The 25536-nt window shown below is 45.1% G+C and overlaps 1 protein-coding gene across 2 annotated transcripts in view; it reads left to right on the top strand.

Annotated features, from left to right (window-relative positions):
* The window catches only part of PRICKLE2 (prickle planar cell polarity protein 2), a 312913-nt gene that overhangs the window by 159989 nt on the left and 127388 nt on the right, over window positions 1-25536 (top strand). The window contains exon 1 of one of the 2 annotated variants that reach the window (XM_032411694.1): window positions 825-1089. The exons of the other annotated variant lie outside the window; for it this stretch is intronic. The gene's annotated coding sequence lies outside the window, so the exon portion shown is untranslated. Of the gene's footprint in view, window positions 1-824; window positions 1090-25536 lie in introns of those variants that run through there. 2 annotated transcript variants of the gene reach the window in all.

Raw genomic sequence — 25536 nt, 5'->3', positions numbered from 1 at the left:
TTTAATTAACATTTGTATTGTCACAGACGATGCAGGACATCTCCCTCCCTCCCTTCTTCCCTCCCTCTCTCCCTCCCTTCCTTCCTTCCTTCTTTCCCTCCCTCCCCCTTCCCTCCCCCCTTCCTTCCTTCCCTCCCCTCCCCTCCCTTCCTTCCTTCCTTCCTCCCTCCCTCCCTTCCCTCCTTCCTCAGATATTTCCTGAGAGCTCACAGTGTTCCAGGCAGGGAGTAATAGTGTGATTATCGGTGAAATCATTTCTGCTCTGGTGGAACATGCAGTGTGAAGGCAGAGACAGATTAAGCTAAAAAAGCGTGATGAGTGTCTGGAAGGGGAGATAATGGGGAAGCTTTAGAAGCACAGAGCTTGGAGGCTCTTCCCAGGCATAGAGGGTCTCCAGCATCTGGGATCAATTGGATGACCCTTGAACGATGAGTGAGCTGGGGGGAGATGGACCAGAGGGGTGAAGGACGAGGGGCCAGCAGGCTCCTTGTCTTCCTCCAGTGCTCTTTACAGTATAATCTTGCTCTTCCAGCCACAGCCAGCTCTCAGGACCTCTGCATGCAAAAGCCAGAGAGCCTGTGTCCTTCTGCTTCTGAAAGGTGGTTGAACCCCCTCCAGCCCACCCCACCCCACCCCACCCCACCCCACCCCACCCCACCAGCACCAGCACCAGTACCACCACCACCACCACCCATCAGCCTTTTCTAATTTTAAAGCAGTAGCTTCCTTGATTGAAATCTCAATTTGGGAACAGGCCTACGATTGGCCTGTGGCTCAGGATTTTCACCAATAAGCGGAGTGGGAGGTGGAGAGGCGTCCCTTTAAGCAGCAGGGAGGCAGCCTGGAGAGCTTGAAGCTTCTCTCCCCGGGACCTGAGCGGTTATCCTGGCCCCCGGAGCTGCCGCGCACGGATCAGGGCCACAGCCCCGGGAATGTCACCCCCCTTGCGCGGAGCCCCTGCAGGGCCCCCTCTGGCTCCCGGCAGTTGGCGGCGGACGCCCCGCCGGGCTTCTTAGCCGCCCCCCCCCCCCCCCCCCGTTCCCCGCCGGCGGAGGCGCCGCAGCGGCGGGCGATGCAAGGCTGAGCCGGGTAAGTGGCCCTCCTGTGGCCGGGGCGCACGGAGGAGGGGGCGCTGGGGCGCCTTTGCTCCTGCTTTTCCCGACCCTCCCAGGGAAAGGGGCCTGGAGCTGGGACACTGACCTCTGGCAGTGATGCGCCTGGCCACACAGAGACAGGCGGTCGTGAGCTCCAGGGAGGGGACCGAGGGATCATGTTGAGCTGTCTGCCGGCTATTGCGCAGCCACTTTATTAACCAGTAATAAAAATGATGATACCAGGAGGTGGGGGTATTGTTGTGACTGTATTAGGACGACTTTGGGGGAAACATTTAAACTTCTCCGAACTTGCTTTTTAAACAGTCATTATTCTCTTATGATTCATTTTCCTCACATATTTAAAATGCATTTATTGCTAATGACCTACTTAACTTATTTTCCTTACACTATCAAAAAATATGTTCAGTGTCTTCAGAAAAATTATTTAAAAAAATGAAGGACTTCTCCCCACACTCCTTATTGTTTGCCTTCCTAGAACTTTTAATATTCATGCCTTTTCTCCTTGGTAGGTCCCCGTAATTAAGCAATTCTGGATTTGTTCATGTGATCGCTCTGAATTGGGGGTAGAAGTGGGGGAGAGACCCCCCTCTCCTGGCCTTCTTCTAGTTCACATAGGGGAGTCTAAAGGATGGGGAAAGGTTTTTTGTGGGGGTAGTTAATTGGAATCCTCTCTTCCAGCTTTTCCAATGCACCCTCAGTTTCGGGGAGTCAGGACCTGAGGAGGACTGGAATTATGCATATCTGGAGTGCCTGGGTAGCTGTATCCTAGGGAATTCTAAAACCAAAATAATCCATAGGGTTTGAGGGGTGGGGGTAAGGTTTACTGAAAAGATAAAGTTTTAGCTTCCCTCCTCGCCCTCCCCAATCTGCCTGTTCACTTGCATATAACATTAAGCAAGAAGTTGGAAGCCTAATGCAAAGGGTCAGAGATTTTTTTTTTTTTTTTTTTTTTTTTTTTAAGATGAGACGGCTGGAAGAAATCCCTTCCAAAATTGGAGCAAAGTCTGATGCATGGATTGCCAAACTCCATTTCTGCCCGTATTAAATTATTTCGGCATTTTGCTGGGCTGGGCTTTATTTCTAGTTGTTGAGGTGGTGTGAATCATTTGTATGCTTTGGGTTCCCTGCTTTCTGCAAACAGATGTTTTTATCTGTGCCACTCATTGAATAATTAGAGAGATGGACATGGCCCTGTATGTCCAGAGTGAACAAACACCACTTGGGGAGGATTTGGGCATGTCCTTTTCAAATCGTCCATTGCCAAATCTCCCCAGCCATTGGGCAATTCAGATAAAGGTGTCAAGTGAGCTGAGCAGTGAAGAATTTATATGTGCAGCTAATTCTGCTCGTCCTACAATAAAACATCTTCCCATGGGGCCAAAAAGTCGGGGGAAGGGAGGCTTATAAAAATGATCCTGTGTTCTTAGTCACTGACTACCCAGCTCTCCCTGGATTTCTGAGAACCTGCCAGGAGAAACTATTGACTGAATGGAAGTTTCAAGAAATGCAGAACAGAAATCAGTACAAGCCCTCCTCGAGTGACTTTTATTTCTGTTTGGAGGAAAAGAACACTTTGTTAGAATAACAAATCGTGGCTGCTTTTCAAGAGCAGAAAATGGTTCTCGTTCTGAAGGCAGATTCGTTTTAAGAGTGTGAATCATTTGGTTTAGGTTTTTTCTTTTTTCTTTCTTTTTTTTCCCCCTCCTTTTGCGGTGGAGGCTTGGAGATGATTAAACGTCCTGTCTGCAGGAAATTACCAGGAGATTTGAGTATTTTCCTGAATCAGCCTCAGATGGTACACAGCTTTGGGTGTAATACAAGAAAGCTCTGTTACCAGGCAGTCTTTCTGCCGTGATAATCTCAACTCCCAGTCTTTCAAGCTTCTCCATCAACAGGCCTTTTATTTCTTATTTTTGGGGTTGTGCTTTCATTTAAGAAACTGAAATAACTCTCTCATTCCCTTCATGAGCTTTTTAAGACGGAACTTATTTTTTGAGACAGTTTTATCGAGCGCACTTCCCCACTGGCCTCCTCCCACTAGCCTCAGCAGGAAAAGCTCTTGGCTGCTTTTCCCAAGATTTCCTATAAGCCGGGATTGGAATCCTTAGGGACACAGATGTCTCAAGGAAGGAGATGCGCCAGGGTTGGAGCTAGCGCTCACCAATTTGGTGGTGACATTTATGGTCTGCGTAGAGCTGTGTGCAGAGAAGGCACAGTGGTTCTGTGCTGAGTTTACCATAAAGTGCATCGTGCATCGTGCATCGGCAGTGTGGAGAATGGACAATTAAAAGACTGTAAGGGACAACTGAGGGAAACAGCGTGCTGCTTTGTCAAGTTGTGCTTACAGAGATCTGCCGGCTTTAATAATTTGGAAAACCAAATCTCAGAGATGCTCTGCTTCCCCGGCCATTTTTCTTAATCTTTCCTGAAAGGTATCCCATCACATTAAGTACTTGCTAGCTACATCATCAAATAGGAGAGCCCTGGGTGCATATAAACTCAGTGCACTATTCCAATGTCAATGAGAGGAAGCAGAGGGAGTAATTTTTTTAGCTACCAGAGCACAGAATGGTAATCCTTGTGGCATATAATGAAACTTCATGAAAATTGTAGCGAGAGTTTAAATGCAATGTTCAAAAAAAAAAAAAAAAAAACCCCGTTTCACTGCTGCTATTTTTTATTTTCTCAAAATCTAAATGGCAAGGATTCTTTTTCAGGATACTTAGCATTTGATTACCATGCAGTTGTATTGGTGACGTTCTTTTTCATATCCTGCTGCTCTGCGTGACAAGCAGGAGAAGACGCGCTTTTGCAGAGATTGTATCTGGACATTTTCCAGAACAATGGAAGGTGTAGGGGCGGCCGAGGAAACAGACAGACGCAGGTACTGTGGGACTCAGTGTCTGGGAAAACTCATGAATGATTTCCCTGCAAATTTAGCCCAGAGGCCTTTGAGAATTGCTTCATATTTGGCTTTTACCAGCCAGCCTGTGTACAGAAATCATGGTACCCATCACAGGGGGCTCTCTCCTCACAAAGCACCTTCCAAGAAGATGCCAATCCACAGGGAGTATGTACGTGACATTGCTTGTCACCTCTTTGAAAATTTGCTTCATACCACTTTTTCTTAAACAAAACAAGCAAACAAAAACTATGACTACTTGATTTGTTGGGAACATTTGCAAAAGGTTACTTTGCATTCACCTGGGCTGCTATAATTATGCATTTTATAAGTGATCAAGGTTCTGTTCAGGCTTCTGAGGATGAGCAAATATCTGTTGAGTTGGATTTCAGACAATTCCAGGGTTTTTTTTTTTTAAGATTTATTTATTGATTTTAGAGAGTGAGAGAGTGCGGGGTGGCGGTGGGGGTTTGTGGAACAGAGGAAGAGGGAGAGAGAGAATCTCAAGCATACTCCTTGCTGAGCACAGAGCCCTATGTGGGGCTCGATAATGACCCCGAGATCATGACCTGAGCCAAAAGCGAGAGTCGGATGCTTAACTGACTGCCCCACCCAGATGCCCCTCAAACAATTCCACTTTTGAGCACTTGGCTGTCCAGCCTGGGGTAAAGGTCTCATATATGCATATTGTAAATGATAATAAACAGAATGATAGCTGTTAACTTACTTTTTGCCAAGCATAGACTAAATGTCTCACCAACCTTTCTTAGACTTTACTCCACGTAAGAATATTTCTTTGGACAGTCTGTTTCAGTAAATCTGTGGTGTGACCTGGAAATTTGCATTTTAAGAAGCATCCCAGGTGGGACCTTGGACTCTAGTTTGAAACACACTTTGCATTTTTGTTCATTATCATTAAAAATCCTCACATTAACCCAAATAGGTGCTATTATCATCCCTATTTCACAGATAAGGACGAGTAGGCTCAGAGAGGTTCAGTAACTCCCTGGGGTCACGTAGCTACTAAGTGGCCATGCAGGGGACCTGGACCTGTAACTCTCCAACTCCTCTGTCCCTGTGCTCAAGCTGATGCTCTTGGTGGTTGGGAGGTCTTCTCTCTACAAGTTGGACCTAGTGGCCCTTCCCCCCCAACTCTGTCTTCCTACGATACTGGCATCTAGGAGACACTAGTCCACAGGGACCCCTTTTATGCAGTCTGCTCTGGCCGAATTTAGGAAGGACTGAATAGGGGTGTAGGCATTAATGTTAATACTTAAGGGTTGTCCAGCTAATTTGCCCTGAGTTCTCTAACTGCCAAGCCAAGATCAGTCAAGATCAGATTAATTCATTTGTGAGGTGCTTTTCAGTCCCCCGAGCTTTTGGAATCTTTAAGGCAGCTCTGTCCCCTTCACAGGCCCTTTCACAATTCCCAGGGCCACTTCCTGTCTTCTCTGTACACTTCCACAGAGTCCTTCCACATGACCCCTCAGGGGTCCTATGCCCAAGGAGGTGGAAGCCTTTTCCTGATGCCCATAACCTGAGCCCACCTGAAGCCCCTCTTTTTTCTCAGTCTTCTGTAAAACTGCCCCCAATCTGGGTAGAGTCCTGTGGAAAACAAATGCAAAGGAAATATTGAGGAGAAGAGAGGCAGAGATGAGGAGGCTCATTTAGACCTCTTGCCTGATTCCCCCTTGGCCTGACCTGATTTCCCTTGCCTCTGGGCACACGGACGGGTGCTGATTTATCTTGCTTAATTGCTGCAAGATTGTGATATAGGACAAACCACTTAACCTCATGAGCTTTGCCTCCATTATCTGTACAGTGGAATGCTCATGTCAACCCTTTCTCCTTTGGGTACAAGTGACATAAAGACTGTGGAAGCACTTTGGGCTTTGTTTAAACACATTCTGAAAGTGCGCTTATGTTGCCTTCAGGCAAGCAGTGGTTCTCAGTCTGTGTTCCAGGGAGCACCCATTGGCAAATTGCTCTTCCAAACAAGAAAGCAAAAAATGGTTCCATGTATATTTGCAAAATGTGACATCCTGCGTCTTTTGTTGGGGAATCACAGTTCATGCTAGTACATTAAAGGCTCTGAGCCCTGTTTGGCTTTGCATGTTCCCTGTTAATGGGGTCCCAGAACCCCTTTGCAGCATCACCCATCACCGTGCTGCACAACACAGATGGGGCGGAGCTGCCAGGCTTCAAGATGGCAGCTACTACTTACTAGCAGTGTGCCTTTAGACAAGTCACTCACATCTCGCAACCTCCATTTTCCCTTCTCTCTGAAAGGGGAATAATAATGGTACCTACCCCACAGAGTTTTAAATAAAGTTACATAAATTAAGAGATTGCCTTCCACCTGTTGGAAACATTGATCTGAGCCCTCTGGGAGCGCCATTCTCTCCTTCTGGCTTTCTTCTCTCTCTCTCTCTAACCTTCTATATGTCCCATTTGCCATATTTTCCTTTCCTTGTTCTCCTCCGCTAGTTTTTCCTAAGTTGGACTGCTCTTCTCCCCTCTCTCTGTTCTTCTATTGTTCATTTTTGTTTGCTCACTTGCCGACATCCGTCCTTGGCTGCATGTCATCACATACTGATGACTCCCAAATTGACGTGTTCAGCCTGGACCTCTCTCCTGAGCTCCAGACTTATGTACACACATCTCTTCTTAGTGTCTTTATTAGATATGAAACAGGCTTCTCAAACGTCATGTGTCAAAGCACAACCCTAGATTTATTCCTCAGCCTGAGCCTTTACCAGGTCAGCAAATGGACCCCCCCCCCCCCCCAGCCATCTAGTTGCTGAGCTACAAACGTTGGGCATCTTTCTCTTTTCCACACACTCCCTTGTCCAGTCCAGTGGGAATAAGTCCTTGCAGCTCAACCTCAAAAATATATTCCATTTGGGACACGGGGAAGGAAGAGGGCAGACTGCTTAGAGAGGGGTTTCAGGTAACTTCATGGGGTTCTGAAGGGGCTTATATCGAGTACGGGTTTCATGGGGATAGGCAGTTGTCAAAATTGATCAGTCTTCCATGTAAAATACACATTTTGCTGTATGTAAATTACACCTCCCTAAAAAATCTGATAGAAAAGGTATATATCCCAAAGGGGACCACTGCTCAGTGTGTCTGCAGGCATGACTTCCGAATGCCACCATCATGCCTTACTTTGATTACTCAGTCACCTTCCCAAATACCTAGTGTTTCTAAAGCTTAAATCAGATTCTCTCACTCCCTTATTAGCACTTTCTAATAGCTTCCCATGACGGTAAGGACAAACTGTAAACACATTACCATGAGCTGCGAGACCCCCCCACTCCCACCCCAACAACACCCGCACAAACCTTTCTCTGTAAGGACATCTCCCAACCACTAGTACCTGTGCTCCAGTCATACCGGCCCTTTAACCTCCCAAGGCCCTGCCTGCCTCAGGGCCTTTGTACCTGCTGTTCCTTTTTGCTCAGAATGCTCTAGAACTTCGCCTGGCTGGCAGCTTCTCATCACTGGCCTTCTTAGCTTAAAGGTCATTCTACCAAGAGGACTCCCTACCTGGCTTGGCTTCACTACCATCCCCCCAACTCCCCAACACACAGACACACTGTTTTTGCCACATTACCTTACGAATTTTTGCTCAAAGCACTTCTCAAGATAGAAGTGTTTTTTGATGTGATAACTGTCTTCCTCTCCCTCCTGAAGGGCAGGGAGTGTGTCATTCAGTTCCCATATTCCGTACACAGACCTGCCACCCAGTGGGGGTGCACTAAATTGAATGACTGCCACCTAACTCAGTGTCTGATACCGCAACTGCAAGAAAATTGTTAGTTAATAAGCAGTTTTAAAGTTCTGTTTTATTACTCTTCTCCTTCTCTCATCTCCCTCTTCCTTGGTGATAGGAAAACTAATGTGCTTCGTGACCCCACTAAATCCACATATTTAATGTTTCTGACCCTCAAGTTTGTTTTGTTTTGTTTAATTATAAAACAAGGTCAGTGATAGCTGCCCCTTGTAGAGGTCTATAAACTCTTCGGAGGAAGGTGTTATCACAGTAGGAATGAGGCATTAGTGTTTTATCACCTTTTAAAAATTGTCCCCAGAGCTAATGGTTTTCTTTGAAGACCCTGAGCCTTTGAGCTCTCCTGCTGAGGAAATCTTACCAGATCAGCTGCTGCCCTGGGAACATTACTTGAGATGCAAAGATTTTTTTTTTTCTTTTTAAAGATTTTATTTATTTATTTGAGAGTGAGAAAGAGCACAGAGGAGAGGGAGAGGGAGAAGCAGACTCCCCGCTGAGCAGGGAGCCCCGTGTGGGGCTCGATCCCAGGACCCTGAGATCAAGACCGGAGCCAAAGGCAGACGCTTAACCGACTGGGCCACCCAGGCATCCCGAGATGCAAAGATTTTTAAGATTCACTGAAAGTCCCACAAATGGCTTTGCAACTCACAGGGCAGTAAACATGTATATATATTTTATTTTATTTATTTATTTTTTATTTGAGAGAGAGACAGCAAGAGAGGGAACATGAGCAGGGGCAGAGGGAGAGGGAGAAGCAGGCTTCCCGCCGAGCAGGGAGCCCGATGCGGGGCTCGATCCCAGGACCCTGGGATCATGACCTGAGCTGAAGGCAGACGCTTAACGACTGAGCCACCCAGGCACCCCTATATATATTTTAATCTCTTGGAGAAAATCTTGCCCAGAGAACAAAGGTGGACTGGATGTCTAGTGCCTGAGACTTCCTCCCCTCCCTGCTCCCAAAGACTCTCACCCAACATCATTACTGGAGTGCTCATTTAAAAATCAGAACAAAGGATTGTATATTCTAGAAAAGAGTGAAAGCAAGTATTGGTGAGGAAGAGGATGTCCTTCCCTAGGTAGGAAGAGAATGATACTGGTATTTCTGAAAACCTACAGGCCCCGGCTTATTTAGACTATTCATCCAGTCACTAGAACAGGAAAAGTGCAGAAGGTTTATTTGCTTGGAGCTCTGGTTGGAAGCACTAAAGGGCCCTTTCAGAGCTCAGGGGGCAGCACTGTGATTGATGAGCAGTGTCTGCTGTGGACAGGAATCGTCTTTGGTCTTGTCCATAAAGAATGAGATTGTTAGATTTGGAAGGGCCCAAGGAGATTATCCAGTCCAACTCTTGACCTGGTAACTACTAAACCGTGTTTTGGGGGCTTTAGAAAAATAATCATGAGCTTGGCAAAGTAATAACCCTTAACTTTTTAGGCCTTTGTTTTCCTCAGGGGTCTCATCAGTGCATTGAACATGGCGCACTATAGCACCTCCTAGGAATGTTTGGTGGGATCTTCCAGTTAAGTTTGGGAAATTCTGCATTTACCATATCCCTTCTGAAACACACATAAGGCAGAGTAAACATGGTCAAGGTCCTGAGAAGTTCAACTATAAAGAAACCTATCTAACTTTGTTTCCCAAATCTTTGTGATCCCAGGGTGCTTTTCAGGGACACCTGTTGCCATCTTGTAGAACACTCTTCTTTAGATGATGTCATATGATGTTTAGGAAGTGGGGGATATATTAGTTTCCTAGGGCTGCTATATCCAAGTGTCATAAACTTGGTACAACAGAGCAACAGAACTGTATTCTTCCATAGTTTTGGAGGCCAGAGGTTTGAAAATCATGGTGTCACCAGGGCCATACTCCCTCCAGAAGCTCTGGGAGAGAATCCATTCCTTGCCTCTTCCAGATATTGGTGCCTGCTGACAATCCTTGGTGTTTCTTGGTTTGTGAGTGTATCACCCTCAGTATCTGCCTCTTCTTCACATGGCCGCCTTCTCTCTGTGTGGCTATTAAATCTCCTTCTGCCTTTCTTTTATAAGGTCATTTACAATGACATTTAGGCTCACCCAGGTAATCCAGAATAATCTCATCTCAAAATCCATAATTTTAATTATATCTGCAGGGACCCTTTTCTCAAAGATGACGTTCACAGGTTCCAGGATTTAGGACATGGACATATCTTTGGGGGGGGGTCATTTTTCAATCTCACACAAGGACATTTGACTCAAGGATCAGGAGACCTGCATCCAGTCCTTGCTTTGCCAAGAGCTCCGCCCACCACAGCTACATGGGGCAGCAGTTAGAATGGTTACATTGGGACACAGGGCCCATTTCTTTACCCTCAAAACCTCAGTCCCCTCAACTATTAAATGGGATGTAATTGTACATACTTCATAGGATGATTATAAAGGTTAAATGAGATCATTCTTGTAGTGTGCTTAGCACAGGTCAGTACTAAGTATTAGCTTGTTACTCTAATGGCATGTTTTTACTATTGTTGCTGCTCCTACCGCACTGAACCATGTTCTTTCTCCTTGAAATTTCTTGTCAAATGAAGTGATAGGGACTGCTTCATCACACAAAATATCCAGGTTCCTCTTACAACTAGTGGATGGTTCTGGACCTCTCAAAGGCCTCCTTTTATTTTTCAGATCTTTTCACAGAAGTATAATATAATCAAGGAAAGTGAACATAAATGTTCAGCTCAGGGAGATTTTATAAACTGACCACACCCATGTCACCAGCACACAGATCAAGAATCAGATGTCACCAGGGTCCCAGAGCCTCTTCTGTGCGCCCTCTTTGGGTTTTCTACACTAACCATTATCCTTCCTTCCTTCTAGCATCATAGATTCTTCCTGTTTTTATATCTTAAATGGAACCATACAATAGGTACTCTTTTGAATCTGGCTTTCACTCAATGTTTCGTTTGTGAGATTCAATCATTTTGCTGTATATAGTTGCAGACCATTAATTTTAATTGTTTAGTATACCGTTCTTAAATAGACCACAATGTATCTGTTCAATTGTTGGTGGGTGTTTGGTTAATATCTAGTTAGAGGCTATTATAAAGAGTACTATTTTGGTCACTCTAGTACATATCTTTTGGGGAATATACAATGCTGGAACAAAATCCACCATACTTTGAATCAAGAACTCTTTTTTCCCCATATAGCCTGTTTCAGGTGCTCTGCAACACAGAGAGCGTCTCATAACCAAGGGGCACGGCTGCTTTGAAGGAATCATTCTCCTTCATTCCTGCCCACCACGTTCCGAAACTGTTGGCCAAGCCGACATTTCCACGATTGTTGAAATCTTTTTGAACCACCACACTTTGCAGAATACTCTTCTCTTGGCCTGCCTTCCCGTGGGCTGGGACCAGGTGTGGTCATTTCAAAGTAGTCAACACCCAGCCAGGGACATAGCTCCACATCCTGGCATCTCTCTCAGTGCCACCCCACTTATTTACTCGGGCCCCCACTGCCAGTGGGAAGTCTACCCCTTCTTCCCTGACTGCCTTAAGGAGAGATGATATGGGCCACAGATGTCCCTTTCCTTCTCCATCTGAGGCCCCCACTGAAGTAATCCTACACACCCATTTCATAATCCCAAGCCTGGCATTTGGAACAACCCAACTGTCTTATAGATTAGAGCGTGTCCGACTGAAGGTTGGGGGCAGAAGGGTGGAGGGAGGAGTTGGCACAGACTGGTAGTGTGATGTGGGCATGAGCCAAAAACTTAGCACCATTGCTGACAAAGGTTGGGAGCTGCTGGTTTAACTCAGCCATATAATTTTCCTTTTGTTGGGGGAAGGTTGGAACTCATGCTTCAGCTGTTCCTGGTGTTATATGCATGAGAGATTCTTTCCTAGATCCCTGAACTGAGTTTGGTCATGGATGAAGCATTACTACCATACGGTGACTGGTAGAATCCCATTTGCGGCTTTGCCTGGGGTTCTATTAATTTGTGCCAGATTACACATGTCAAATCCGGAATTCGCTGGGGAAATATAAGATGGATATTAAGCATAGTTACCAAAACATTCAGAGAGATGAGATCTCAATGAAACTAGGCTTGTCTTGTCCCTTTGTCTTGTTCATTTTGTCCCTTTTTATGGTTGGTGGCCTTCAAATATGTCTGTGACAGGTAGAGTGGGGAGGGAGGCATAGGAAACAATACATTGTGTCTTTGTTATGCTCTTGTGTTTATTTTGTATTGCCTGGTGACCAAGAAGTGGGAAAGAAAGTGGGGCTGTTTGGGAAGGGTGAGGTTGACTCTGGAAGATTTCTTATCTGTTAAAGTCAACAAAGAATTAAGCCATACTTTTCTAGAGGATGATAATCTCTCACAAAAATGGGGAAATAATTGAGCAACTGCTATGCCAACTTCTTTGGAGATTTAGTTATAATAACAGTTGTCATTTTTTATGCCTTTTTTAGATGACCAGCAGTGCCATGGGTCTCTGTCATGGGTCCACAGACTTTTTTTTTTTTTTTTTTTGAGTAAAGGGCCAGATGTTAAATATTTTAGGCTTTGCAAGTAAAGAGGCAAAGTTGTGGACACTATGTAGGTACTTACATAATGATAGGACAGATTCCCACACAATTTTTATTGACAGAATTCCCAATGTAATGATAATAATTGAGGATAACATTTTCATAATACAGGTCTGCTAATGAGAAGAATGAAATTCTTTTTTAAGGAGGTGGAGATTGGCATTACTGTTCCCTGTCGTGAAATTGATGGCAAACGTTTATCACAGAAAATCACCTTTCACTCATGGGCCAGGTGGTGGGTTGGATTTGGCCTGGAGGCCATAGTTTTATTTACATTGTTGCTGAGCTGTATGTATCAGTAATGCTTAGTTGGGCCGAATAGGACAGGGAAAAACTCAACATTGACATAAATGTGTTAGGCATTTATTTCTCTCCCTGTAAAAGAAGTTTAGAGGTGTCATAGTGACCTAGGTTTATTTTTTCTGCCCTGCCAATCTCAGCATAAGGCTTCTGTCGCCAGAATCACCCCGGTACCTGCTCCTGCCATCACATTTGCATTTCAGTAAGCAAGAATAAAGGGGGAAAGAAGCGCATAGCTCCTCTTTTTTAAGGAGACCCCTCAAAGTGCCCCCCAATCCTACCACTGTCTCATTGGCAGGCCATGGTCACATGATCACACACCTCTGCAGAAGAGGTTGTCTACTCCACCTGTTAGTGTGCTTAGAGAACAGTTGGAATCCTAACTCCTGAGGGGGGCAGGAGAAATGTTAGAATCAGCAGCTAGAGTTTTCTGCCATGTGGACCAAGGGCAGAAGGTGAGCCTTGGAGAGAGTGCCATCTTCCCCAAGGCCATGAGGTAGCAGGATTTGACCAGGTCTGCCCAATTCTAGTCTTCTGTCCCTCTCCCTAAGTCTACCCTTAAGCATTGTGGGGAGGTTCACATGCATAACATAAGGAATGAGATGATGAGTGATCTGTATCCTTGATCCTTCCAAAGACGTTCCCAAAGTACCTATAAGGAAGGATGTTGACCATCATCCTTCAGTGGTCAGTGGAGAGCCCAGTGAAGACTGGCCCACGGCACATGGCTGCAGTTAAAGCCTCAATGACACCTCCAACTTCCCCCTAAACATTAATGCACATCTTGAGAATCCTACCAAACCTTTTCAGCAGTCACATAGAACAGGAAGCAAATACAGTGACTATCAAGCTCGAGCATGCAGAGAGGAAGCTGACAGGCCTTGTCATAAGCACACTTACCTACCAAGCTGCATGGAAGCAAGGACATAGGAGCAAGGAAACAGTGCCTGGGCATGTGGACTTCTAAAGTGACTCTACACACTACTATGACCTGGCATTTAGCCAACCAGGCTCACAACTTCTTATCCTGAACGGGAAGCTGGGGAAAGGTGGGTATGAGACCTCAGGTTCCTTCTGCTTACTATGTATACAACATACTTCTACATATTCCGTGTTTGTGGATGGAATCTGAAACCTCATACCCATATGTATGTCTGTATGTGTGTATATCTATGAGTAATGTATACATGCAGATATAGATACAAATGTTCAGCTATTAGAACATTTGAGTGCTTGCTAAGTACCAAATCATTTAATTCCCGTAATCCCACAGTAGCCCTTTGGGGTACCATCATCATCACCATGTTAAAGACAAGTCAATACAGTGTTGAGAGGGTAAGTAACTTGTTCAAGACCACAGGGCTGATGTGGCAAACCCAGGCATTTGAACTTGAGTCTTCACTTTCAACTCTACTACTTTTGACTGTATTTCTTAAGTCACCCTGTAAGCTAAAAGCTGTAATAGCGTTTTCAACAAAGATCATGGGATTACCACAGTGGGAATGATTAATCTTGACTTGGGGGGAGAAATGGGCAAAGCTTTCAAGAGGTGGGGACATTTGAGCTGGACTCAATGAGTAGGATCATGTGGGTGGGAAGAAGGAAATCCACTGAAACAGATTATTATTGGTCCAAGATGTAACACAATCTACTATAATAATAAATAACTAGCCCTGGCTAGTGAGGAGGTGAGAAATGGATTCAGGGGCCCCGTCTTTTTGTTCACCTCTCTCTGAATATTCCCATCACCATAAAAATAGCGGATCCATGTTCCTGAGGTGGCTTCTCGTCTAGCTCAATCTTGTCTGTCAAGTTGGGGGCCAGGTGCAAAGCTTCTTGCCAGGAGATGACTTGCACTGAGGTTTAATGGCCTGGTATAGAATTGTGTGTTCCTCTTTCTACTGTATTCGGGACTTTGGTTTGTCTAAACTGGGCTCTGTGTGATAATGGAAAGGAATAAAGCTCATAAATAAAAGAGGAGACGAAAGTAGGTTTTAGTAATGAGGCTCCTGCTTGATCGCATCAGCAAGCTAAGGAAAGAGCCATTAAATATTTATTGAATTGTTGCATTAACATTTTCACTGCCTGCTGCGGACACTAAAACTCTCTGGAGAGTGCAGTCGTCTACCACCAAAGAGCGGAGGGAACCGGGGGCCGAGCCGAAACCCACACCTCTATTATTACAGACTTCCATCTCTCTGAGGGGCCCAGAGAGACTGCGCGAATAACCGCCAGTTGCTAGAGGAGACTTGGTTGAGGTTGAAGAGAGTGAGTGCACAGGCGGGGATGGAGCATAGCAGGCGCCCTACCTTGAAACGCCTCTCCGGCGATCAGCCAGCAGGTCCAGGCACATTCCAAGCTGCCCTTTGATTTTTTTCCAAGGCCACTGTCTCTCGAGCGTTTTGTTTATGATTAGTTTAATTATGATAAACCATGGTAAGATGTAGACCCTTGGCTCTTCTTCCCACCCCACCCCCCACCCCCCGCCTTCTTCTTAGTGGAAAAGATTCTTTAAATGGGGCTGTGTGAAGCTGGGTGAGAGAGTGCAGATTGCCTCAGCAGACCCAGCACTCTCCTCTTGTGGCCAGTCACCTTCCAAATAAGGCATGCTGTAGGTATTCCAGCCGCTGTAAGGTCTTGAGCTGGTCAAGGAGTCAATTATTATGCATTAAAAAGCAATTCATCATCTAGAGTAGTGAACTCTTGTGTTATTTTTAGGCCAACCTTTTAATTTATGTGGCGTGCAAGAACAGGGTTTCTCACGTGAACTTCTGGAGGGTTCATGGAACAATACCCAGGGTAGGGGGTGGGGCGCCCAGCAGGAGTAGGTCTCTGAACGACTTTGCAATGATCCCATAGTTGGCTAGTTTTTAACAAGGACGTTGGAGTCAGACAGTAGTCCACTTCCCAGCTCTGCCACTTGCCACTTTGATGATGTCGAGTGGGTCACTTACACGGCCTGAGTCTGTTTCTCTGCCTGTACAATGGATTCATTATGGGATGTACCCCAACAAATTGCTCTGAGGACAAGATGAGATAATGCATGTAAAGCCACTAGGATAGTACTTGGTACATAGCAATCACTTCATCAGTGCTAGTTGTTGTTACTATTTCTTAAACCTTTAATTCTAACCTAGAACTTTCTAGCCTTTGAGACTTCCTGTAAAGCCAGACAGGAGGTGAATCTCAAATCACTAAATCATGGACATTCACAACTGGAAGGTACCAAGAAAAGATCATCAAATTGGGGGGTCGGCAAAGTCTGGCCCTCTAGCCACATCCAGCCTGCAGTCTTTTCTGTACATTGTTTTGGTGGAACACATTCAGGCCCATTCATTTATGTTTTCTCTATTTCTCTATGGCTGTTCTCCTACTGCAAGGGCAGAGCTGAATAGTTGTGACAGAGATGATATGAGCTACATGCCCTCAAAGCCTAAAAGCTTGACTCTCTGACCCTCTACAGAGCAGGTTTGTTGACCCCGATCTAATCCACTTAGGATTTGCCCCTCAGGAAACCAAGGCTCAGAGGAGGACAAAGACTTGAAGAGATACACTGCCAAGTCTTGATCATAAGCTCCCTGACTGTCCTCATGCTGTTGTGCATCTTGCCTCCTGGCTTGCTAGGAAAGGGATCATGGAAACACCAGGGAGAGCTCATCCACTCGTGTATTGGAAACCAGAGCAGAAGTGCTGTTGACCAACAAATAGACCAATCCTGCCATGGAGGAAACCACTTCTTAGAGGTAAAGGATCAACACTGGGATGATGCAGGATCATGCCCACCACTCCGGCGCTCATGTCAGCTGGAGGAGTTACAACCTCCCGCTCAGTGTTCTCCAACCAGTCAACCAGTGGGTGGGGAGGGGGCACGCTTCCATTGGGTCCTTCTAGCGTGTGGTGGACCTGGCTGGGCACAGCCAGTGGGGACAAAGTATGAACTTTCCTGAAAGAGAAAGCTGGTGAGGGAAGTCATTTTCATAGGCTTTTTTCTTCAGAGTCCCTCCCTATGCTGAATGCCTCCTCTTTTATCATTTTGTTGAGTGTCCTATTTGAAGCATGTCATTGAATCCTTCGAACAGTCTTACAAGGTAGGAAACTGTTGTGACCCTCATTATACAGAGGAGGAGGTAGAAGCTTGGAGTGGTTAACTGACCTAGTCAAGGTCACGAGACCAGTGGTGGAGCCAAGGCCTGAATGAGGGCTATCAGATTCCAAAGAAAAGAGTTATGTATTAGAGATGAGGGAAGACTGTTGGCATAGGTATAGGCTGTGCCCATTACTTTTTTTTTTTTTTGACCATCTTGGGTTGATTCATACACATTCTTAACACTTTGTTATAATGTCTGCAGTGTGTTGCATTAAAATGTGAATTCACCCATAGGATTGTCTGACCAGAAAAGCAATAAATCTTATCTGCGTCTCAAGTGGTAAGAGACCCCATCCTTGGATGGTTCATCAGAGCAGGGGGATGTGTCTATTGTACACACTGATGAGTCCCCAGAGCCTAGAACAGGGCCTGGCATGTATTAGGAGCTCAGTAAATATTTGTGGTGTATTGGACAAACTAGAATTCAAGATGTGAAATGTTATTAGCTTAAGTCACCAGATGTAACTGGGCTGCTATGCTCAAAGGCAAACCCGATATGGGTGAAGGGGCCCAGACTCAGACTGGGAAATTGAAAGCTTCAGACTTGCAGATCGGGAGGCGCAGCAGTGAGGAACAGACACCCAGATGCGAGCAGGTCCCTGATCTCTGACCCCTCACCGGAGTTCTTGCCCTTATGTGCGAAATGGACTGTCTGCCTCTCAACAGAAATGCTAAAGAGTGGCTTGTGACTACTGTGCTCCCTCCAGAGAAAGTGTGCTGAATGTAGCCTTGGAGGACGTAAGGCGTGCCGGGACTGGGGGCATGTCCCAGGCAGAGGGCCCAGCACATACAGAGCATGCCTGGAGTGTCGAGGGACAGCAAGGGGGAGAACCTTGGGGCTGGAGCCAGGATGGGTGAGCAGGGAGGAGGGGCGATGCCAGGGCACATAAGGCCTTGCTGGCCCGGAAGAGGAGTTTGGTTTGCACTCCTTGCTGGATGGGAAGCCCACATTGGGCTTCACACACTGCAGTAAAGGAGGCCTCCCAGGGTTGCCAGTTTCCGAATTTCAACTCAAAGCAGTTTAAGCCAAAAGGGACTTTATTGGCTCATGGGAATTCAGAGGGGTGGCCCTTATTTCAGGCACTGCTGGGGGTGTGTGCTTGCACAGTGTCATAGGGACTCTCTCTCTTCTCCTGCATTTGTACTGCTTTGTATTGGCTTCATTTCCAGGCATGCTCTCTCCACCCTTCACCAACGAAGACCGTTTGCAGTTCCCGACCTAAGAGTGCCAGGATCTCAGGAGCAAGGCTTACTCACACTTCCAGTGTCCTTCTCGGTGCCCTCCTCATGAAAAAAAATATTGATTGGCCCTGTCTTCTTGACAGACACACTCCTGGACAAATCAAGGGCAGGGGAGAGTGGCATGGGATGCTCTGGTTGGTTGATTGGGGTCATACGCCCGCCCATAGGCAAGGTAAACTTGGCCTCTCTATAGTCCAGTGGTTCCCAGTGTGGTCTACTCCTCCCTCTCTCACAGGGACATTTGCCAATGTTGGAAAATACCAATAGGTGAGAAACCCACTATAGCCCCATGAGGATATAGCTGCGCAAGGAGAACTTGTAATGCAGACCCAGGAATGGCCTGGCTCTCAGAGCCTTCCATAAAACCTGCTGGTGGGTAATGCTATGGTTAAGAGCGAAAATCAGCGTTTCCTCTGGTGATCGAGGGAAGGAGAGTGGTGATGGCTTCTGAAATTCTGAGTTCCCTTCTACCTCTGCTCCTTAAGAGTTTTCAGGCCTTGAACAAGTCATTCAGCTTCTGTTTTCTGTTCATGAAAATTGGTGGAAAAAGACCCCATCTCACCAAGTGTCGGGGAGGTTTGGATTGAAGCTCCTCTATGTAAAAGCAATTTAGAAACTGATAAGCTACCCAAGTAATGCATCCTAGAGACAATCTCTTCTGCACAGAGTGCTTTGCTACCCATTGTGTGTTCTGCAGAAGAGTCTCCATATGAAGAAGCATCCATTATAGTGTGGGTGGTAGGAACAGCCTTGCAGTACAAGACAGCAAGCAGAAAAATACCCCCCCCCCCCAAAAGTGGGAGGGATTCAGACCTGGACAATGGGATATGTTGGATGTGCAACAGAACCAATGAGCTGTGGGGCTCAAGGATAAGGGCTGTGTAGTCCTCAAGGCATTTACCGTGTAGCTTCTTTCCATTTAGGGGTTGAGCCTTGTTAGTTACAAAAGGTTGGTTGTGTGGTTTATTGGCAAGTAATAATCTTTCACGCTGAGTCTCCATTTGACAAGACTATGACTGGTACTACAGTTCATACAGCTGCAATTTTTTTTTCCCTTAGGTTGTTAATGTATATATTTTTCTTTATGGAAAGGGGAAAGATTGTCAGAGTTTTAAGGTAGTAAATCCTATTGAGGAAATGTCTGATAAATTTGTATATCAAAGGAGTTTACTTTAAATCACAGTTTTAAACTACAGCTTTGGGTAAGGAATCAATAAAGAATTTCCTTTAAGGGTTAAATTCTCGACCTATTTTTCAGCTTCCCTTAAGTCCTGTTACCAGCCAAGGTAGTGTGTGATCATGGTTTCTATGGCATCTACTATTATTGTTTAATTCTGTTTCCTAAGAGAGTCCATCAGGATAAAAGATTTGCCACATTTTGCAAAAAGGAGTAGTGTGGGGGGGGTGTCTTTTAAAAAGGGGGTGATACATTATCAAATGAAGGGACACAGTTTTCCAGCTGGATTTGTCTCATTGGCTTTACCTCTCACTCCTTTGATGTGAATGGTGATTGATCTGTGGTTCAAGTCACCACCTGCCTGATAGCTAGAGAGGTTGACCTTTTGCTCTTCACGTGGCGGACTTTAATTATTAGCCTGCAACTGACTGACTTTGTGCCTGTCCCCACACCCACAGGCTGCTGCACATTAAGTACCTCTCCTTGGTCCTTTCTGATTGGGAAGTTATTGGGGGAAGAGAGGCAATTTCCCTTTGGCGTTGATTAGAAGGGGTTTTTTTCCCCCTAATTAGTTGCCATTTGCCCATTATTAAGTGCTTTCCTTGAAATGAGTAAGGAAGATAGAGGAGGAGTTAGGTGAAGCAGGTTTCTGCCAAGACAGATCATTAGCAAGAAGTTAGTGGGAATGACTCAGGAAAATTAACTGATGTTAAGTGAATTATTTCTAATGTGCATTTAAATTTTTATCTGGTGAGATGGTGGGCTGCCTTTTTAAAAAAAGAAGTACTAAGTGCTCAGCTTTCTGTTGCACAAATGTTCAGCAAGTAAAGTTTCAGTTACATAAGTTGGACAGAGGATGGACTTTAAAGTTTTATGGATTGGGGTGTGCAGACCAGGGGAGGGCCCGTCAGTCTTCCTGACCCATCTAAAGAATGAATGGCTGATTTCTCAGCTGGTGACAAGCTGGTGAAAACCAGTCCAGACCCAAAGTCACTTTGATCTCAAAATTATTTTACACAGCCACTTGTGTTTCAGGCCCATTAGAAAATGAAATTCCATGCTGTAATTCCTAATTGAATTAATTTTCTTCAATAAAAATCAATTTGAGTTGTCAGCTCAGTAGTATCCCACACCCGAAGGCCTATCTCTTGTGATAGTCTTTGTATCTCATCCTATGGCTGAAGAAACTGTATTCTATCCTATGTCATGGTTAGGGCCCGGGTCACTTAAATTATGAGTGAGTCTAGGCAATTATGAGTGAGTCTAGGCATTCCTTCCTTTGAAATGGTGTCGTATTAAGTTAGGGAAAAAACTTTGTGCCTGGCTCCTAATTGCTGCAAAATTTTGCAAAGCTAAACAATGGAATCAAAAGAATCCACCTACCATTCAGGAGGTTATATATGATGCAAGACAAAAGGATGGCAAAATGTCTTTATCCCTTGAGAATAATAGTCATTTTAGAGTGTTACTCTTTTAAAATCAGAATGCTTAAAGGTAATCTGTAGCCTATAAATACATGGCAAGGTAATATAAATAGGATGTGCTGCCTCAAAAAGAAGCTCACTTCGATCTTCCTTGCACATTAAAATGCATGCATAGTGATGGCTGCAATTATTAAACTGTATTTTGGGAGCTTTCTGTTCAAATGAGGAAAAAGAAACATTATATAGATCATTAAAGTGTTACCACCTGATCAGGGAGCCTGGCCTTCTGGAGAAGAATTCTGTACTGGAAACTGACCAATTAAGAAGCCTAGATTCATTCTAGGGGCAGCCCTCTAGCTACAGCTAGCTGGCCTGGTGGCTTTGGACAAGTCACATGACCTGTTTTGGTTTCAGGGTTTTCACCTACAAAATGAGATGTTCGAATATGTGATCCCAAATATATGAGTTTTGAAAAATGGACTTCAGATTGACCCACGAAGACCTTCCTGTGAATAAGTATTGGTAAACCCGGCAATGAACCCTGTGGGTAGATCCTGCCCCTTCCTTCTCTGGGATTCCTCCCTGTATTAGGGGGCAGGAAAACCTGAGAACTTCAAGCACCACTTTTTACCAGGGACTTTACTGAAACAAAGGTAGGGGCGTAGCATGGGTGAGTAAGACCTTTGGCTGTGAACTGGATCCAGCTCTCTACCTCTCAAGTTTAAGCAATGGTCCTCACTGGAGGACCACCTCTCAATGGTCCTCACTGTGTGGTCCACAGATTAGCAGCATTAGCCTTTTGCCATCACAGGGAAACATGTCGGAAACGGAGATTCTCAGCCTCCACCCATCCCAGACCCACTGACAAGTGGAAAGTCTGGGGCTGGGGTACCCAGGTCTCTCTATAACAAGCCCTCCATGTGATTCTGTTGCACATGAAAACTTTAAAACCACTGATATAACTGAGCTGAGACCACAGGCCTTATCACGTGGAGAAACTAGAAGATCAAAAAGAAAAGAGACTTTTATTCTAATGTCCAAAGGTGGGGGTGGGGCTAGGGGTGGGGTGAGGGTTACCTGACATGATCACCAAGATCCCTGGGATAAAGTTTTAAAATGACGGCTACAGCAGTGAGGTTTTCCAAGGGAGAGGGGTGTACACAGGAGGGATTTGGTCTTTAGTGATATTCAGGAGAGACCAGACTGACAGGAAAAGTCTCAGCGAACAGTCTTTTAAAAAGGGAGAAAGTCATCTTTGCCGAAATACCTGCGTTATTGGCCAACGGAGAGCACACAGCGATTCACATACCTGGTCCTTTCACCCGTGCTTTCTGCTCTTTCTTGAAAGCTCTGAGGCCAGATTTGGGTTTCAAACCATAGAACCTTCAGCTAGAGAATGTGTAGCTTGCGGGTTATACTGGATTTGAAACTCTCTCAGGAATCATCTGTTGGTCCAAAAGAAGAATCTCCCCCATGCGTCCCTGGATTTCAGTGATTGGCTTGGTTGAGGGAATAGTTTTATCACTGAGTCAAAACCCCTGAATTGCTCAAGTTCAAGTCTACTTGAACACATCTCTCCCCTTCGAGGTTCTCATTTTGCTTTAAGATCTTCTGTTGGTCTGAGCATGGAGTCGGATTCCAAGTAGAAGCTGCAATCGACCCATGGAGCATAGATTTCTGAGTCCTCCGAATGCTCCAAAAGTAGAGGGGCAGTAGGAGATGAGGGCCACTAACATTTATATAGCCTTGATGACAAAGAATTTGAATCCATTTTTCCCTACTTTGTTCCAGACTGAGAAACATAGTATACCCCAAGGGGCGGTTCTCCTGTCCTTCTTCATCTATCCATCCAACCCTTTTAGTTGTGGAACTCTTGGAAATACTAGAATTTTTGGCAGATCATTTTAGGGGAATAAAATTAAACCATTTTTTTTTAAGCAAACTTTGGAAAATTGAAAAAAAATTTTCCAATGTCATCTATCCAATGAATACACAATTTTTCTTTTAGAAAAATGGTCTTGAAACTATCCTATGCTTCGTATCTTTTCTTACTATTAATTTACCCCATTGACACCAAGTGGCTAAATAACCGAATTCTACGTCCTTTAGGCAGGATATCAATGTTATAGTGTCTATCTTTGACTACAAAATAACATACACATTGATCAAAATTTGACAGCCCAATCTTTAAGCACGCAGGGTACACTGTTGTATGTCGTGACACTCTGGTTGAGAACCTTTGGTCTACTGACAACCTCAATGTAATCATGTATGTGTATTATGTATACAGTTGTTTCTTTTGAGCTGTGATCCACTTGAGTCAAGGACTGTGCCTTATTCTTCCTGTATCCTGGTGACCAAATGAAGCCTAGATCATGCTAAACTGTGGTTTCTTAAAGGAATATATGAATTTACCCATAACCCATTCTTTGTCATTCTGTACCCCCCCCCCATACCCATACACACACACACACACACACACCAGCCATTCACTTTTTTCCCTCTAGGCTTATCACTGTTTTTCCTTTAATTTTCATCACCTAGTGGCCAACATCAGAAGATCCAGAACATGTCCCCTAAATCCAGCGTAATTGAATGTCAACTCCAGCCAGGGAGAGCTCCCTTCTAAATATGACTTGATGATTATCCCAGACATTTTCAAGTGAGAGACTAATTACCACATTAGTTACTACATGACTCCCTCCACCAGCCAGCTCATCTTGTAACTTCCCTTAAAATGACAAGGCACAAATGAGTATATAAATTGGAGCATCTCGAGATGGTGTTTTTCCACTTGAACTGAGATCCCAGGGTTTCTGGCCATGGTTACCAAGTGGTGGCCCAAACATTTTCGCTGAGCAAAATCAAACAACATGGGGTATTTCGCCACCAGGGTTGATTTCAGCAGACTATCAAGGCCAAAATACTGTGATTTCAAAAATGCCGGAAGGGTCTCTCTGAGCCACTGCCGTGACTTCATGCAAGTTAACACTTCTTTATCTCCTGTTTTCTTTTGTCTTTGATTCATCACTCTGCCAAATGGATGGTAGGTCCTTACCTAAGAGACTCAACTTGTCCCATTCCGTAATTCCAATGCCACAAATTGGAATCCTAGCCGTTATGAAATGAAAGGACATGGGAAGTACAGAAATAATATACTAGGAGGCACCAAGATAAAGTTTTATGGGGCAGAAATGATCATGGGCTTTGGGAGCAGTGGCCAAAAATGTGTATTCTTGGGGAAGTAGAACAAGTCCTAATTAGAAACAATACCTCCTATTTCTGAGCCTTGTTGTGTTTTATCTATCAGACGAGGTGGTTAGACACCTTCTAACATCTGTTTTTTCTTAATCAGAATAACAGTGGCTGCCAATATCACATTGTTTCTGTGTCAGGCACTCTGCTAAGGCCTTTGTCTGCATTTTCTCCTGTAATCCTCAAAATGTAATACTCTGTCCCATTTTAAACTGAAAAGCTCAAAGAGATTGAATACTTCATCCAAGGCCACAGAGCTGGTAAGTGTCAGACCTGAGCATTCTGACTCAGGTATGTTTGATGCTAAAATCTATGCTCTTCACCTCTGCTTTGTATGGTCCCCAAAGAGGCAGTTAATAACCTACTGCAAAGTACGAACTACTTCTAGACCAGTGGTTCCCAGCAGAGGCATTTTTGTCCCCCAGGGGGACGTTTGGCCATGTCTGCAGGCATTTCTAGGAAAAGGGGTGCTACTGGCCTCTGGTGGAAAGAAGCCAGCGGCACTAATAAACACTCTACAGTATGTGGCATAGATCCCCACAGCCAAGAATTACCTGGCACAGATTGTCTGTAATACCAAGGTCAAGAAACCCTGGTCTGGGTCCGGCATAGAAACACCCTCTTCCCCATTGTCCCCAGAAGTTAATAACAAGCGCTCATCCTCAAGGAATGACAGCCCTGTCCTTAGAGTTGTGTTCACATGTGCACCACAGCTGAACCCTCTCGGTCCATCCCTGCCTCTATAAGCCACAGACCTCAGGACAAGACAGACCCACGTCCACATTTGTGTTCCATCACTCACGTTTCTCATCTCGCAAACAGAGGTCATCATTCTCTCTCCTGGGATGACTGGGTCATAGTAAGAGCTCAATATTCTTACAACCTTCTCTCATCATGGCCTCCCTTCCCTTTTAGAAGCCTCTCAGTCGGCCTGTGCTCTTACAGATGGCCAGGTGTGTTCTTGGCTCCACCATTCATGCCGGTAGGAGCCACAGACCGCCATTCATAGACTGGTGCTCAGTGTCTTAGGCACACAGGAGATGGTGTGGGGGAAAGACACCCCAGGAGAAGCAGCTGGGAAGTATTGGTGGCCGGTGCAAGGGCGGGAGTCCGGGTGGTAAAAGCGAAAGAATCCAGGGATCTTGGCCCCCGGCCAAGGCATTGGCTGAAGTGGACTCCCAGGGTTGGCTAGTTTTATTGTAGAATAAATTGTTGCTCTGTAATGTAAATGGAAAATTAACTGTGTAACCAGTCAAAGAATCTTTGTGCTTCTCTGTGAAACATACCACCCAGATAAGTTAAAGATTTATGTATGTGCTTTCAAGAGACGTTTTCTGGAAGAGACCTGGTGGGGAAAGGGTATGAGTGGAAGAAAGACAGAGGTGGTTTGGTGGAGGAATTTCCTTCGTGGAAAAAGGAAGAAAAAAGAGAAAGAGGCATGGTTCAAAATGCTGTGTTTGCTTCATGTAACTTAAAATGCAGGGTTCCAGCTAGACCGCTAAGAAGGTGACATTTAAATACGGCCTTTTCCTTTTTAAAAAAAAGAGCATCATTACGCACACATTATTTATTTATTTGGGACAGTGTGAAATGGGAAGAAGAGGAAAGACAACTGGATGAG

The sequence above is a fragment of the Phoca vitulina genome, unplaced genomic scaffold (assembly GCF_004348235.1).
Source record: "Phoca vitulina isolate PV1807 unplaced genomic scaffold, GSC_HSeal_1.0 scaffold13, whole genome shotgun sequence".
Classification (NCBI taxonomy): Eukaryota; Metazoa; Chordata; class Mammalia; order Carnivora; family Phocidae; genus Phoca; species Phoca vitulina.
Note: the sequence above shows the minus strand (reverse complement) of the source record. Positions and strands in the feature narration are given on the sequence as shown.